Raw genomic sequence first — 17,190 nt, 5'->3', positions numbered from 1 at the left:
CTGGGAAGATCCCACATGCCGCAGAGTACCTAAGCCCGTGCGCCACAACTACTGAGCCTGTGCTCTAGAGTCCGCGAGCCACAACTACTGAGCCCGCATGCCACAACCACTGAAGCCCACGTGCCTAGAGCCCGTGCTCTGCAACAAAGAGAAGGCACCGCAATGAGAAGCCCACACACCTCAACAAAGAGAAGCCCCGGCTCGCCGCAACTACAGAAAGCCCACGTGCAGCAACAAAGACCCAACGCAGCCAAAAATAAATAAATAAATAAATTTATTTATTTTTAAAATATTAAAAGAAAAAAAAATGGATGGAGAAATACATACAATGCTAACACTAATCCAAAGAAAGCAGAAGTATCTATATTAATTTCAGACAGAGCAAACTTTAGAGCAAGGAAAGCTATCAGGGTAAAAGAAGGGCACTGCATAATGATAAAGGGATAAATTCTCTAAGAACACAAAACAATTCTAATATGTATGCGCCTAACAACAGAGCATCAAAATACATGAGACAAACATCAGTAGAACTGCAAGGAGAATCAGATGAATCCACCATTACAGTTGGAGGCTTCAACACCCATCTATCAGAAAATGGATAGATCCAGCAGGCAAAAAACCAGTAAGGACATAGTTGAAATCAACAACAGTCATCAATCAAATGTATATAATGGACACTGATAGACTGCTTTGTCCAACAGCAGAATACACAATCTCCTCAAGCTCACATGGAACACTCACCAAGATAGAGCATAGTCTGGGCCATCAAACGTAACTTCTGTTCTTCAAGAAAAGAAATCATACAGTGTCTGCTCTCAGACTGCAATGGAATTAAACTAGTAATCAATAACGCAAAGATAGCTGGAAATCCCCAAATACTTGAAGATTAAACAACACACTTCTAAATAATACATGGGTCAAAGAAGAAATCTCAAAAATATGTTTAACTAAATGAAAATGTAACTTAACAAAATTTGTGGGGTACAGTGAAAGCAGTGATTAGAGGGAAATTTATAGCACTGAATGCACATATTAGAAAAGAAGAAAGATCTAAAATCAATAATTAAACTTCTACCTTAAGAAACTAGAGAGAGAAGAGTAAATTAAATCCAAAGTAAGAAGAAAAAAAGAAATAAAAATTAGAACAGAAATCAAGTAAATTGAAAATAGGAAATCAATAGAGAAAATCAACTAAACCAAAAGTTTATCCTTTGAAAAGATCAATAAAATTGATAAGCCTCTAGCCAGGCTAACTAAGAAAAAAAGGGAGAGGACACAAATTACTAACATAAGAAATGAAAGAAGGGACATCACTATAGATCCCATGGCCATTAAAAGGATATTAAGGAAATACTATGAACAACCCTATATGCACAAATTTGATAACCAGATGAAATGGACCATTTCCACAAATGATATAATCTGCCAAAACTCACACAAGAAAAGATAGACAATTTGAAGAGGCCTATATTTAGTAGAGAAATTGAATCAATAATTAATAACTTTGCAAATATAAAGCACTAGGCCCAGATGGGTTCACTGGTGAATTCTGCCAAACATTTGAAGAAGAAAATATACCAATTTTCGGGCTTCCCTTGTGGCACAGTGGTTAAGAATCTGCCTGCCAGTGCAGGGGACAGGGGTCTGAGCCCTGGTCTGGGAAGATCCCTCATGCTGCGGAGCAACTAAGTCCATGTTTCACAACTACTGAGCCTGCACTCTAGAGCCCGTGAGCCACAACTACTGAGCCCACGTGCCACAACTACTGAAGCCCACGTGCCTAGAGCCCGTGCTCCGTAACAAGAGAAACCACCACCACGAGAATCCCATGCACCGCGACTAGGAGTAGCCCCTGCTCGCTGCAACTAGAGAAAGCCCACATGCAGCAACAAAGACCCAACGCAGCCAAAAATAAATAAATAAATAAGAAAATATACCAATTTTCTACAATTTCTTTCAGAAGACAGACACAGAGTGAATACTTCCTAACTCATTCTATGATACCAGCATTACCCTAATACCAATACCAGACAAAGCCATTACAAGAAAACTACAGACCAATATCTCTCATGAACATGGATGCAAAAATCCTCAACACAATATTAGCAAATCAAATTCAACAATATATAAAAAGAATTATACACCACAATTAAGTGGGATTTATCCTAGTATGTAAGGCTGGTTCAACATTCAAAAATCAATTCATGTAACCTATCATATCAACAGGCTAAAGAAAAAAGCCACATGATCAAATCAATAGATGCAGAAAAAGCATTTGACAAAATCCAAAACCTACTCATAATAAAACTCCTCAGTAAACAGGAAAAGAGGGGATCTTCCTCAACTTGATATCTATTTTAAAACCACACAGATTATCATGTCATCTGTTGTCTATTCTGTTCCACTGGTCTATGTGCCTGTTTTATGCCAGTACCATACTATTTTGATTACTATAGCTTTGTAATATAGTGCAAAATCAGGAAGTGTGATGCCTCCAGATTTGTTCTTTCTTAGGATTGCTTTGGCTATTTGGGGTTTTAGGATAGTTTTTCCTATATCCTTAAAAAATGCCATTGGAAATTTGATGGGGATTGCATTGAATCTGTAAATTCCTTTGGGCAGGATGGACATTTTCACAATATTAATTCTTACAATCAAGCAATATGGAATATCTTTCCATTTATTTGTGTCTTCTTTTTCCCTTTTATTATTTGTGCCTTCTTCAGTCTCTTTCATCAATGTCTTATACTTCTCAGTGTACAGGTCTTTCACCTCCTTGGTTCAATTTATTCCTAAATATTTTATTGTTTTTTGAGGATGCTATTGTAAATGCAATTGCTTTATTTTTTTGCTATAATCATTTTATTTCTGAAAATAAAATAATGGCCCTTCTTTTATTAATGATTTTAACAACTTGAGTCTTTTAGTTTTTTACTAGTCTAGCTAAAGATTTGTCAACTTTGTTGATCCTTTCAAAGAATCAACTTTTGGTTTTGTTGATTTCTTCTCTATATTTCTTCTACTCTCTATTTCATTTATTTTGGCACTAATCTTTATTATTTCCTTCCTTCTGTTTGTGTCTGGTTTGGTTTGCTCTTCTTTTTCTAGTGTCTTGAGGTGTAAGGTTAGGTTATTGATTTGAGATCTTTCTTTTTAAAATATAGATGTTGGTCTTCCCTGGTGGTGCAGTGGTTGAGAGTCCGCCTGCCGATGCAGGAGACACAGGTTCGTGCCTCGGTCTGGGAGAATCCCACATGCCGCGGAGCGGCTGGGCCCGTGAGCCATGGCTGCTGAGCCTGCGCATCCGGAGCCTGTGCTCTGCGACGGGAGAGGCCACAACAGTGAGAGGCCCGCGTACTGCAAAAATAAATAAATAAAAATAAAATAAAATAAAATAAAATATAGATGTTTACAGCTATAATTTTCCATCTGAGCACTGTGTTGTTTGCATAAATTTTGGTATGCTGTGTTTTTGTTTTCATTAATCTCAAAATATTTCCTAATATCCCTTGTGATTTCTTCTTTGACCACTTGGTTATTTAAGAGTATGTTGTTTAATATCCACATAATTGTGAATTCCTCAAATTTCCTTCTGGTAATGATTTCTAATTTCATTCCATTGTGGTCAGAAAACAAACTTTTTGTATGATTTCAATTCTTTTGATTTTTTAAGACTTATCTGATTGCCTAACATATGGTCTCTACTGAAGAATGTTTCATAGGCACTTGAGAAGAATGTATTCTGCAGCTGTTGTATGGAGTTTTCTATAGATGTCTATTAGCTTAGATGTGTATTAACTTAGAAAGCTTAGATTGCTTTCTTTCTCTTTCAGATAGTTTATTGTTAATGTATAGAAATGCAATTGATTTCTGTATGTTGATCTTGTATCCTCCAACTTTACTGAATTCATTTATCAGTTATAGCAGTTTTTTTGGTGGTCTTCAGGGTTTTCTATATCATGTCATCTGCAAACAGAGATACTTTTACTTCTTTCTTTCTGATTTGGATGACTTTTATTTCTTTTTTTTGCCTAATTGCTATGACTAAGATTTCCAGTACTATGTTGAATAGAAATGGTGATGGTGGGCATCCTTGTCTTGTTCCTGATCTCAGAGGAAAGGCTTTTAACTTTACACCATTGAGTATGATGTTAGCTATGGGCTTGTCATATATGGCCTTTATTATGGTGAGGAATAATCCTTCCATACTTAATTTGTTGAGTTTTTATCATGAAAGGATGTTGAATTTTGTCAAATGCTAAACATACTTCTTTCCCTTAAGGTATGACCTGGAAGAAGCACATATAACTTTTGCTCACATCCCTTTGGCCAGGACTAAGGGCCGTACATCCATTCCTTGGAGATATTGTGGGTTCAGCTGCAGATTACTGCAATAAAGTAAATATAGCAATAAAGCGAGTCCCATGAATTTTTTGGTTTTGCAGTGCATACAAAAGTTATGTTTACACTATACTGTAGTCTGTTAAGTGGACAGTAGCATTATGTCAAAGAAAACAGTGTACATACCTTAATTTAAAAATACTGCCAAAAACTGCTAACCATCATCTGAGCCTTCTGCAAGTCATAATCTTTTTGCAGTAGTAGCATCAAAGATCACTGATCACCATAACAAATATAATAATAATGAAAAAGTTTAAAATATTGCTAGGATTACCAAAATGTGATACAGAGACACAAAGTGAACAAATGCTGTTGGAAAAATGGCACCTATAGACTTGCTTGATGCAGGTTCCTACAAACCTTCAATTTGTAAAAAACACAATAAAGTGAAGCTCAATAAAATGAGGTATGCCTGTACTTAACTGCAAGAGTGGTTGGGAAATGTAGTCTTTCTCATGGATGGCTTTATATGTTGCCAAACTTTGGTGACTCTCTCCCTAAAAAAAGAAAACAGAATGGATTTTAGGGTTCAACCAACAGTGTCTGCCATAACATATTGATAGGAAAATACATGAAAAACCAGTAACAGTATTTGCTTCTAGGAATAGGGTACTGGTGGCTGGGAACACAGGTGAGAGGAAAATGTCCCTTTTAATGCCCTTTTGAACTTTAATACATGTGAATGCATTAACTAATTAAATATTTTTAACAAAGTAATAAAATAGCATTATCCTATGCACTTAGTAAACCTCCATATCTGATTCACTGATCAAAAGTTTTTTGTGCCATCACCCTCAGCCCCTCAGAGAGGGTTATAGATGTGGCATGAAAGTTGGGCCACATTAAGCTCTATTAAATCAGTATGGTTTGAGGAGCCAGGGAAGCCCTGTGGGCCTGCACAGGCAGAGGCCTGGAGAGGAATGCAAATTCAGATAAGCAGCTGGGAGAGCTGCTCTCCCTGACAGTGGACCCAGTTGGCACTGGGCCTTCCTTGTGCCCTTCCTGACTGTGCTTGTTTAGGGGGACAGAAGGCCAGTTCTGCTACCAGGTCCTTACTCCAGCACCGATCATACTCAAAAGGAGGAGGCGGCCAGCGCCCTCCGGACAGGAGGGGCTTGGGAGCTGGGCCTGGAGACACAGCCAACTCCTGGGGTGGGCCGTGAGGCTTGCCCTTTCAAGCAGAAAGCCTTTGAAGCATCTGCCAGGCAGAGGCCTTGGCTGCCCTTATCTGGCTCTCATTTCTATCCCAACATTTGTGACTCAAGAGAACCTTGGGGTAACTTTGGGCCTATGTGGGGTGAGGGCTGGGGGCCACCAGCAGTGAACCCCTCACCCTAGTGCACAGGGTCAGGCCCCTCACCGGCCCCAGCTGGGCCATGGGGCAGAGCACAGGACAGACACCCTCCCACCTCCTGGTGCATAGACAGTGAAGGTCCTGCTCCCTGGACTGGCTCCCAGCACCCCATGGGCTCCCCACAGCTGCTCTTTAATGCCCAAGGAGCTCTTTACCCACAGAGAAACATAGCCAACTCCGCACCTTGTCTCACGTGCAATGTAGGAAAACTGAAACTGTTAACATTTCTCTAAATATTCACATACTATTGGTATAACTAACAAACTGACTTTTTATAATTTTAACAAAGTAGAGTTCCCTGAACAATTGAAGTTAAATGTAATCAATTACACTCTTCCCAATTCTAATGCTTCAGTCTCATAAATGTTTCAAACACATTTAAAAATCGACAAATAAGAATATAATCATCACAAAACCAGATCTGCATACTCATACCGAAACTCATCCCGAAAATGACAAATGCTAATGTGTAGGTCTAAATTTGTTTATTATCTCGAGTCAGCAGCCCTAGCAGCAGACTCGATAGACACGACACTCTGTGCCCATTTGTCACCCATCACTGCCCTCTCCTGGGGATCTCAGAGAGCTGGCCACGCAGCTCTGGCCTCACCAGAGCTCTGTACCCCAAACTGTCCGTCCTGGGCAGAGTGACTGGACCAGAGTCACTGGTCCTGGACTCTGAGTCAGGACCTCATAGGCTGGCCAGACATGCAAGGCATGCCAACCTGCAAGGCTGGCACAAAAGTTCTGCCCAAGAAGGGATGTGGATGGTGACAGCTGACCAAAGCAATCAGCATCTCACTCTTGGGGTACATAAATGTGCCTCTCTGAGAGATGAAGGGGGCAAGGGCTGAAGACTCACAGAGGACACAGTGGGCAGACCTCAGGCAGGGCCCGAGGGGAAGCTGGGGACCAGTTGGCCAGAGGCAGCTGGAGCCGGAGAAACAAAGTGAGACACTGGTGCCAGAGCATGAGTGACCATCTGGGAGCTGGTGACATGGGGACACCCAGGCCCGTTCTCCTGAAGAGCCTGGCTGAGGGGCTAGGCTGGCTAGTTTCTACTTCCCTGAGTGTTCTCACACAGGCAAAAGGAATGGGCAAAAGATGTTCTGAGCTCAGGTGATGACATGTGCTGAGGCTACGTGCACAGAAAACAGAAGCTGATCCGGAGATTGATGTGCAGGAAGTGAGGGAAGCAGGACAGGGTGGGGGGAGAAATTGAACTGTGAGGTTATTCCAAGGGAGGCCTCAATTGACCCCATGGGGAGGCTGGAGCCGGGATCACTCATTAGTTGTCCAGAAATGAGCAAAGGGGGATTTGGTGAGCTTTGGGCCCAAGAACCCTGATTGAGGTAGCTCCCTTCTACCCGGGGCAATTCCCTCCTATCAGATTCCATACCTGGTCCTGAAGGGCAGTCTGTGTGTCACCACTACACTAGAGGTGACAGACTGGGTCACCGAGTGTGAAGGAGGCCTGTGGTCAGAGATGTGGTTACAGAGACCTGCTCAGATGTGGTTATAGTGACCAGGTGTGGTCGGCCTCTGAAGAATGTTCAGTGAAATGAATTTCTCGTGGTCTGGGGGAAGGGGATGATGGGATCAGATTTTCCTTCTAGACTGGGGCTGGGGCTCAGGAGAGAGAGCAAGTCTGGTGATAAACATGAAGTGTGGCCAGGGAAGGCATCTAAAGACACAGGAACAGCAGAGACCTCAGAGGCCCTGTGGAGATGGGGGCACGGGGAAGAGCAGCAACAATTACAGGGAGGGGAGATCAGGACACTCAGAGGAGTAGGTGCGTGGTCCTGCCACTATAATATGTGGTGCTGCCTGAGTGGGTAACTAGAAGAGGGAGCCAGGAGAACAAGTGCTCCAGGAAGGAATCTTCAGACCAAGACTGAAAGACCTTTCCTCCTGCCCCAACACACCCAGCTGTGGCTCCGTAAACTCAGTTCAGCCGGCTGCCTCTAGATGGCAGTGTGTGCATGCGGCAGCAGCTGTCCCACACTGCTCCCCAGGGAAGGCCAGGTTCTCCCAGGGGACCAGGGAAAAGTCCCCAGAGCCGTGCGGGGGACAGGCAGAGGCACCTGTGATGCCTGCAGCATCCACCTGTGCTCTGCTCTGCTTCAGGTGGGGGGGGGGGCAGGTGCCTCTTTCTCCCCTTCCTAGGGGTTCCTATCAGGGTCCTTCCTGGCAGGGCCTGAACATAGGGGTCCCAGGGGCTTAGTGGACCCCCAAATCCGTGTGTTCGTGACTCTACAGTCTTGGGTGGAAGACTGAGACACAAAGGTCTGGACATAAAGCTAACACTTCTGATTCTACCACTCATGCGGAGAGTGACTCCCTCTGAGCCTACTTTCCACATTTGTCCTACAAATGCATAGCTCTGTGGAAGTCAGTTCACATGAGATTATTTCAGAAGAAAAAATTTTTCACTGTCAAGTGATTTTCACATTTGCACATAGTCCACAGTTCCCCTGGTGGACAGAGCTTTCAGGGGGCAAAGCTGGGGTTGAACCTAGGCAGTCTGACCTTGCTCTCGACCTCTCTGATTGGCCTCCTCCCTCTGATGTCTTATTGGCCACATCTGGACTTCCTTCTTTGGCAAAACCGTCTTCTTCCATTTGGAGAAATAACAGTAGGGTTGACTCACAGGCAGTCAGGGTTAGAAGGGCTCTGGGAGGTTACCTACTAAACAACGGTCCTCTCCCTCCCACCTTCAATTTATGGATTGGACAACTAAGGGGTGGTAAGACTCCTTGTCACCATCATCTATAAGAGTCCTGGCCTCCATCATTAAAGTATGCTCCACTGTGTCGTGTGCTAACACATGGGTTCCTATCACAAATCTTTACAGTGTGGTAGGGGACACTGTCTGAGGACAGAGGTCTCAGGGCTGTGGCTGCAGATGCAAATAGGAGCAAGAAGCCCTTGGAAAATTGCAGATTATTTTTTAACATTTAAAAAATTTCATTTATTTATTCTTTTTTTTTTTTGGCTGTGTTGGGTCTTCATTGCTGTGCGCGGGCTTTCTCTAGTTGAGGTGAGTGGGGGCTACTCTTCACTGCGGTGTGCGGGCTTCTCACTGCAGTGGCTTCCCACTTCAGTGGGCTCTAGGTGCTCGGGCTTCAGTAGTTGTGGCTCGCGGGCTCTAGAGCACAGGCTCAGTAATTGTGGTGCACAGGCTTAGTTGCTCCGTGGCATGTGCGATCTTCCCGAAACAGGGCTCAAACCTGTGTCCCCTGCATTGGCAGGTGGATTCTTAACCACTGTGCCACCAGGGAAGTCCTGCAGATTTTTAAAAAAATAGATGGTTCTGGAACAAATAGGGCAGGCATTGGGTGACAGGTCAAGAAATTAATTTCTTTTCTGTTCACCTTTCTCTAGGGTTCCCTGATCTTTTCAAGAAAGGCAACATCAATTCAAAACAGCTCGGAGTGAAAGGTCTACCAAAGACGTTAGCACCTGGCTCAGCCAAGTCCTGCCATACTTCATGGGGTGACCCATCCTCCCACTGGCCTCTTGGCCCTGACTTCCTCACTGCGAGGTCCACTGATTCCTTCATTTCATCCTGATCACTCACTCCCGTGGATACATCCCTCTGTCTGACCGTAGCCACGTGCAACCATTCCTGTCTTCTGTGGTCAGTGAGGGCCCTCCTGCCTCACCCCTACCTTCTCCTTTCTTCCCATCTACTGGCCCTTCCAGCTGTCACTTCTCTCCCCTACCACCCAAGACTCATGATACGACACCTCAGGGCTTTCTTTCCAATATTCTTCAATCCTCTGCACTATTGTTTTTCTATCATGCCTTTCTAGCAGACCCTCAAACTTTGATCAATCCTACTGCCTGTGCTCTCTGCACCTGGACTTACCCCAGCCGCTGAAGACTGATGAAGGCTGTGCCATTTGAGCTGTAACTCTGACTCTGGTTCGCCATCCTCACCTGGGCTCCCAATCCTTCCTCAAATCCTTCTGTCTGCCCCTCCTCAGAAGCCTCTCTCATTTTCTACTAAGTTTCTCTGAAATCCTTGGACTCCACCAAACATCCACTTTCCTTAAACAGGTGACCTATTCCTCCTATTTTCAGAAAAAAAAAAGGAAGCCTTCACTCAGGAACCCCCACTAAATCCACAAACATCTGCATCTCACTCAGCTCTTCCGCCATCCTCTTGTCTCCATGGAGGCCTATCTGTCCTCCAGTCTTTGGCTGCCCTCTTGTTCTGAACCCCAATCCTTCCCACCTTCTCCAGCAAGCATCATCTTTTTTCCTTCAGACTCTTCAATTTCTCTTCTTCTACTGCCTCTTCCCTACATCATTTAAACATATTCAAGTCTCTCCTTTCTTAAACAAACAAACCTCTCCCTCAGCCTCTTACCCTCATCATCTTCCAGCTAAAGACCTCACTCTGATCCTCATTTATTCTCCAGCCCACTTAACAGGCTTGTGACCCAACTATCCACTGGCCCAGCTCTCTGAAGCTCCCGACACCTGTGGTCACTCCTCAGCCTTGTCTCGCAGCCTTCCTTGCAGCACTGGAAACTGGGGGCCACTCCTTCCTTCCTGAAACATTCATTTCCCTTGACTTGCACACACACCATCCTTCTGGCTTTGCTTCTATCTCACTGGCTGCTCTTTCTCAGGCTCCTTAATCTCTCTCCTTTTTCTCTTCCTAGTCGTCTCCACATTCATCAGGATTCTGCCTCTGTCGTTTTTCCTTCTCAACTCCCAGTCCCAGGATAATTTCCTCTACTTTCATGGTTTTAATCATCATCTCTGGGCAGCTCTCTCAATAATCATTCTCCTCTTCTTTCTTTCAAACAGGCTCGGAACCTAATTTTTTTTTAGCATTAAAATGTTGGTTTTTTTTATTGTGGTAAAATATATATAACATATATAACCTAATTTTTAAAAATTACATTTCCCAGCCTCCTGTGGAGCTATGGATTGCCATGCGACCAGACTTGGCCAATGAGGCATAAGCAGCAGTCGGCAGGGATTTCTGGGGAAGTTTTGCTGTCCTAACATAGGTGCTACTCTTTCATCCTTTTTTGCTCTTTCTCCTGCCTATATGGAATGAAGGTAGGAAGCTGGAGCTGGAGCAGCCATGGTATGACCACAGCTGGCTCTGAGGAGGCAAGCTTCCCAGTAAAGAGAGCCAGAGCAGACTGACAGAGCGGACCTGGGACCTGAATGACTGTGGCACTGCTGACCAGCCTTACTCTACTTACCTTCAGACTGTGCGTTATGTCAGAGTTTTCAATGAGTATAGCAGGAAAATGCAACAAACCCTATGTAGTCAAAGCAATGTGGTTGGGTTGATGTTACAGGAGCTGAACACAAGTTTTGATTAGTACAACTCCCAAATGTACAGGTTTTGCTTATATGTCTCTCCTGAACTTCAAACAGCAAACTGGACCTCTTTTCTCTGTCCAGACACCTCAAATGGAAGAGGACCAAGTTGTCACCCCTCACGAAACACACACACACACACAGCGTCACTTGGATTCCTGGTCTCAGTAAACAGCATCACCATCTATGCAGCCAGAATCCTATCAGTCACCATCCTATTAGTCACCCCTCAATTCTACCTCCTAAATATATTTTGAATCTGTTCACCTCTTAGATCTCATCACCGCCTTCCTGAACCATTGTAACAGTTTCCTTCCTATTTTTTAATCTTGCTCCTTCCAATCCATTCTCCCTACTGCAGCCTTAGGGATCTTCTAAAAGCACAAATGTAATAATGTTACTACTCTGCCTAAAACCTTTCAGAGATAGCTTAGGGCCTGAGGAATACCAGGCATATACTGTACGACTTTGCCGGAATTATGATGTTGGTCCTGCAACACCACCTCTTTGGCATAGGTGTTGCTCTACAGACCACAGGGATGGGAATATTGACCTACACCTGGTTCAGTTACGGAAACCTCTCTCCCTTGCCACAGTGATTGGTCCAAGACTGGGCACGTGACTAGAGCTGGGCCAATTAGAGGCCTCCCTTGGGATTTGTTCAAACCAACCTAGAGTGTAGTTATTCGGAGTCACATCTCCAACATGGGGCAAACTCTGAGCACTAGGAGAGGCAGAGGAAGGGGGTCTTGGACTGGGCAGCCCACAGGATCAGCCCCTAGTGTTCAGAGTCGATCTGGTTTCCAGTTCGTCTTTTGATTCTGTGTGTGACCTGAGTATCCTTCCAGTAATCTTCCCTCCTTTGGCCTAAGCTAATTTGAATAGGTTTTTCTCACTTCCAACCAAAACATCCTGACTAAAGTGAAGATCCTTGGTTGTCTGGTGGTTCCCAGAAAACACGTAAGGGTTCCTTCCAGCTCATGTTTTATAAACATTATTTCATTTGATTCTTACTATAAGCTCGTGAGGTGAGTTTTATTATTATCTTGACTTTACAGATAAGAAAAGTAGGGCTCAGAGATGTAAAGTATTTTGCTCAAGATCCAGAGGCTGAGAATTAGGAGCACTTGGACACCAAGTTCCTCTTCTATTCAAGCTGCTTCCCCTCATCGCCCCCCTGCCCCCCAGCTTGTACACACACACACACACACACACACACACACACACAGAGGCGCTACAGAGCGGGGCCCAGGGAGAGTAAAAGCAGCACTGGGATAGGGAGCAGACTGGGACAGGAGGGTAAGGAGGAAGTCTGAGGATGATAAAGGCCAAGCTCCTCCATTTAAAATTTATAGCCAACTCCAGGTCCAGGAGGAGAAGAAACTCTCAGCTTCTTTCTTTTACCCCTCCTTGTAATGTTTTTTGTTCCCATAATCTATACCTAAGGCTTGCAGTCTGTGCAATAATTCAGTTATATTCTTGGCAATTACAGTTCTGGGGGCTAGCCCGGAAACTAAGTCACTGTTTACAATACAGCCGTTTTATGAGTTGGGACTGTCCATATCTCAATTCTTTTAATTTATTTTGTCTTTTGGTTACGTTGTACTTTTTTTCTTCCAGTTTTATTGAGATGTAACTGACATACAGCACTGTGTAAGTTCAAGGTATATGGCAAAATGATATGACTTACATACATCATGAAATGATTACAATAAGTTTAGTGAACATCCATCAACTCATACAGATACAAAATAAAAGAAAAATAAAAAAAATTTTTTCCTTATGATGAGAACTCTTAGGATTTACTTTCTGAACTTTTATATGTAACATACAGCAGTGTTAATTAATCATGTTGTACATGACATCCCTAGTACTTCTTTATTTCACAACTGGAATTTTGTACCTTTTGACCACCTTCATCCAATTCCCCTTCTCCCCACTCCCCCACCTCTGGTAACCACACATCTGATCTCTTTTTCTATGAGCTTGTTTGCTTTTTGAAGTATATAACTGACCTACAACACTATGGCAGTTCCTGGTGCATAACACAGAGATCTGATATTTCTATACATTTCAAAATGATCACCACTGCAATTCTTTTTACTTTTTAAGAAAGGAAGAGAAAATGGGCCTGCCCTGCTTTGAGTGTCCCTGATGCTTTCTGAAGCCGTATTATTGTAAAAATGGGTCAGGTAAAGCTTGGTGGGTCTCAAAGGGCAGCTGGAAATGGCAGGCGAGTGTCATAAGTAACTGTCAGTGAGGGCTGGTCGGGGAGGGGTGGAGGCCTTGCCGGTTTTGTGGGCACTCCCCTCACCCTCTTCATGCCCTGCAGCAGTGTGGCCAACTGTTCCAGAAAGCAGCTGTCTCCCTGAGGCTGCTCAGGCTGGCAGGACCTCCAACATCATCGGGTCCATGATTCACAAAGCTGGCCTTACTCTCTCCTCCTTGTTCTAGGCTCATGACCTCCTTCACATCCAGGGTTAACCAGAAATCATCAGGTGTGGATGACCATCTTCCCAATTGCAACTTTCACTGGAAACATCTTCTCTGTCTCCACACCCCCCTTTTTAATAATGGTGGAGTCATCCCTCTACCAGAGGTGTCCTCACCATTCATGCTCACATAACATCTCCTTCCACCTTTTCTTCAGAATCATCACTCCTGCATCATTCCTATCACTCTTCAAACCTGCTCTAATAACTTCCATATTTTAACAAAACCCTTTGTATCCTAACAGAAGTAAAAATTAGATATGGCTATGAGCACTGGAAAACAGAGGATTAAACAAGACAGAAATTTCTTTTTCTCAAATACAAAATCAAGAGGTAATAGCCCAGAGCACGTACGGTGGCTCCCTAAACATTAGGAACCCGAATTTATTCTAACTTGTTGCACTAACATCCTCAACACATGGCTACGGCTTCAAAGTTCAATAGGCTGTCTGCAGCTCTATTTACATATTCCAGTGAGCAGGAGAGACCAATGGCTGAGATAAGCACACCACTTCCCTTTAAAGCTACTTCTCCAAAGTTGCACGTGGACACCTCCACTTCCTTCCTGTTGGCTGGAACTGAGTCATGTGACCACACGCAGCCATGAGGGAGTCCTAGAAACTTGCTTTTATTCAGGCAAGCCATGTGGCCAGCTAGAACTGGAAAGTCTATAATAAAGGAAATGGGGGAGAATGGCTATTAGGGTCATCTAGCATTCTCTGGCAAAGCCTCCTATGATTCCACATCCCTTTCTAGACCTCTCCCTGTTCTGTGTTCCCTGTTGGACAAACTGTCCAAACACTATAGCTCTACCATGGTCTGGCTGCCACCCCACTACTCCTGGAACAATGTCCTTATCATGTGCACCAATGACATTCATGTGGCCAGAGTCAAAGGATCTTTCCCTTTCTTCATCTTATCTGAGCTGGAAGTAGCATCTAGCACAGCTGACCACTCTTTTCTGGAAACACTGCTTTGTCAGTCTCCGGGACATAGCACTCTCCCGGTTCTCCTTTCGCCTCCCCAGCCTCTGTTTCAGTCTTCTTTCCTGCTCTGGCTCCTCTGTCTGACTCCTCTGGGTCCCTCTTGAACCATCTCCTCTTCTGCATCTACCTCCTCAACCTAGGTGACTCCCTCAGATCCCAAGGTGTTTACCATCATTAAAATGATGCCTCCCAAAGCCCCACCCCCAGCCCAGGCCTCTCTTCTGAGCACCGAGTGACTGGACAATTGAACTGGATCTCTGACGGGCATCTCAACTCAACATGACTAAAACAGAATTCTTTTTTTTTAAATTAATTAATTAATTTTTGGCTGTGTTGGGTCTTCATTGCTGTGCGTGGGCTTCTCATTGCGGTGGCTTCTATTGTTGTGGAGCATGGGCTCTAGGCGCGTGGGCTTCAGCAGTTGTGGCACGTGGGCTCAGTAGTTGTGGCTCACGGGCTCTAGAGTGCAGGCTCAGGAGTTGTGGCACACGGGCTTAGTTGCTCCGAGGCATGTGGGATCTTCCCGGACCAGGGATTGAAACCCTGTCCCCTGCACTGGCTGGCGGATTCTTAACCACTGTGCCATCAGGCAAGCCCCTACAACAGAATTCTTGATGTGTCTCCCGGAACTGTAGTCCCTTTCCTCCAGGCTACTCCACCCAATAAATGAGACACTGTTCACCCACTTACTCCAGCCAGAAACTTCAAAGTTATCTTTGGTTTCTCTATTCCCTGCCCCTACATCCATCCTATCAGTGTCCATGTCCAAAACAGCATCTTTCAACTACTCACCTTAGTGTGGCCACCAATTTGGTCCAAACCACCATTAGTTTTGGCCGGGGCTGCCATAACAGTCTAATTATCTCCTTGCTTTTATTTGTGCCTGCCACCCACCCAATTTATTTTCACACAGCAGAAAATCAGAACACAGTCTTCTGCATAAAACCCCTCAATGGTTTTTTTACTTTTTTTTTTTTTTTTTTTTTGCATTACGCGGGCTTCTCACTGCCGTGGCCCCTCCCGTTGCGGAGCACAGGCTCCGGACGCGCAGGCCCAGCGGCCATGGCTCACGGGCCCATCCGCTCCGCGGCATGTGGGACTCTCCCAGACTGGGGCACAAACCCATGTCCCCTGCATCGGCAGGCAGACTCTCAACCACTGCGCCACCAGGGAAGCCCACCCTCGATGGTTTAATAAACAGTCTCCATTCCTAAACACAGTCTTGCATGGCCTGGTCCCTGCCCACTTCCCCACTTCATCCTTGTTCTTTTTCCCAGGCTTGCTGAACTCCAGCCACAAGGTTTTGTTTTCAGCTCCTTCACACATTCACAGCTTACCTTTCTCAGGGCCTCGGCACAAACTGTTCTTGACTTGGAATGTCTCTGCTTGGCTTTTCCCAAAGCTATCTCCTCATTTTCTTGACTTCAATTTCACCATCACCTCCTCAAAGACATTTTCCCTGCTGGCTCCACCTAAAGTACAAACAGCTCTTGTTCTCTATCCCAGTCCTTTGTTTTTGTCCCAGCATTTAATTCAACCTGCAATTATGTGTCCTTCACCGAAAATCAGCCTTATATAGCAAGAGGCTTCAGCTGTCTCGTTTACTGCTGAATCCTCAGCATCAGAACAGGGCCTGGCCACAGATCAGGCGCTCAGTCAAGCACCCACTATCTGCTAGAGGATGAATGGATAGACAGGTTCTGCAAGGAGGTCTCTGAGCTGCCTGGGGTGTCACAAGTAGACTGCATCCCCCTTAATAAGAAAAAACTGGGAATGGACTGAACAGTTCAAGATCTCCTCCTTACGTTGGACTTAACCTGTTGGTTGCTTTTACTAGAATGTGGTGCAACTAGTCTCTTGACCCAATTTTAACAGATCCGAGTTTACTGCTGTCCCCAGAACAAATCGCTTAGCCCTCCTCCATCTGAATGAGTTTAAGTCTCCTTAAAAAATGAGGCGTGCCCGGGCCTCATTTTTCAGATAGGTGGATTGAGACCCCAGAGGTCAGCCTTTTTAACATCAGAGCCCAGCCAGCGGTGCGAATACCTCTCTAACACAGGCTGTACCTTCAGTACCCCCTCCCCCCGCAAGAATCCTCTCAGCCATCTTGTCAGGATGAAGGTGAGGGACGAATCTCGGCAGGTAGTCGAAAGAGAGCGTGGTATTTTTAGCACGAAGGCTACAAGCAGCCAGTCTTTACCGGCCGGTTTACAAAGAATAAATGTTAATTTACTACCCCAGTCTTGAAGCCCAACCCCAACCCCAGTCTCCGAGGCCCGGCAGGAATGCCTTCCAGCACTTTCAATTCAGCCATTTTTCTAACCCTGCGCTCACCTCTCTACCCGGTCACCCCCGTAGCCCCGAGTTGTGACACCCACAACTCGCGCTTCTCTCAGGCTGGGTTCCGGTGGGGTCAGTGACAAGGCCGACGTGGCGTCCACGTATTGCTCCGGCCCCCAAACGCTGGGTGCGGGTCCGGCCTCAGCCTGCCCCGCTCACCCAAGGGGCGAGCGCCGACCAGGGCCGCCCCCCGCCTGCGGCCCCGCCCAAAGCGGGACAAAGGGGCGGGCCGGGGACCGGGCGCCGCGGGTTCTGCCCAGGCGCGGGC

At 45.1% G+C, this 17,190-nt stretch overlaps 1 long non-coding RNA gene across 1 annotated transcript; it reads right to left on the bottom strand.

Moving 5' to 3' along the window:
• Positions 1-12,656: 12,656 nt before the first annotated feature.
• On the bottom strand, positions 12,657-17,135 carry LOC137209130 (uncharacterized). The gene is made up of 3 exons (XR_010935910.1): positions 16,917-17,135; positions 15,920-16,054; positions 12,657-14,264 (listed from the first exon to the last, which is right to left on the bottom strand). It is a non-coding gene; the product is annotated as an uncharacterized lncRNA (long non-coding RNA).
• Between the last annotated feature and the right edge of the window lie 55 nt (positions 17,136-17,190).

This window comes from Pseudorca crassidens, chromosome 16 (assembly GCF_039906515.1).
Source record: "Pseudorca crassidens isolate mPseCra1 chromosome 16, mPseCra1.hap1, whole genome shotgun sequence".
Classification (NCBI taxonomy): Eukaryota; Metazoa; Chordata; class Mammalia; order Artiodactyla; family Delphinidae; genus Pseudorca; species Pseudorca crassidens.
This window is presented reverse-complemented; position numbering and strand designations above follow the sequence as displayed.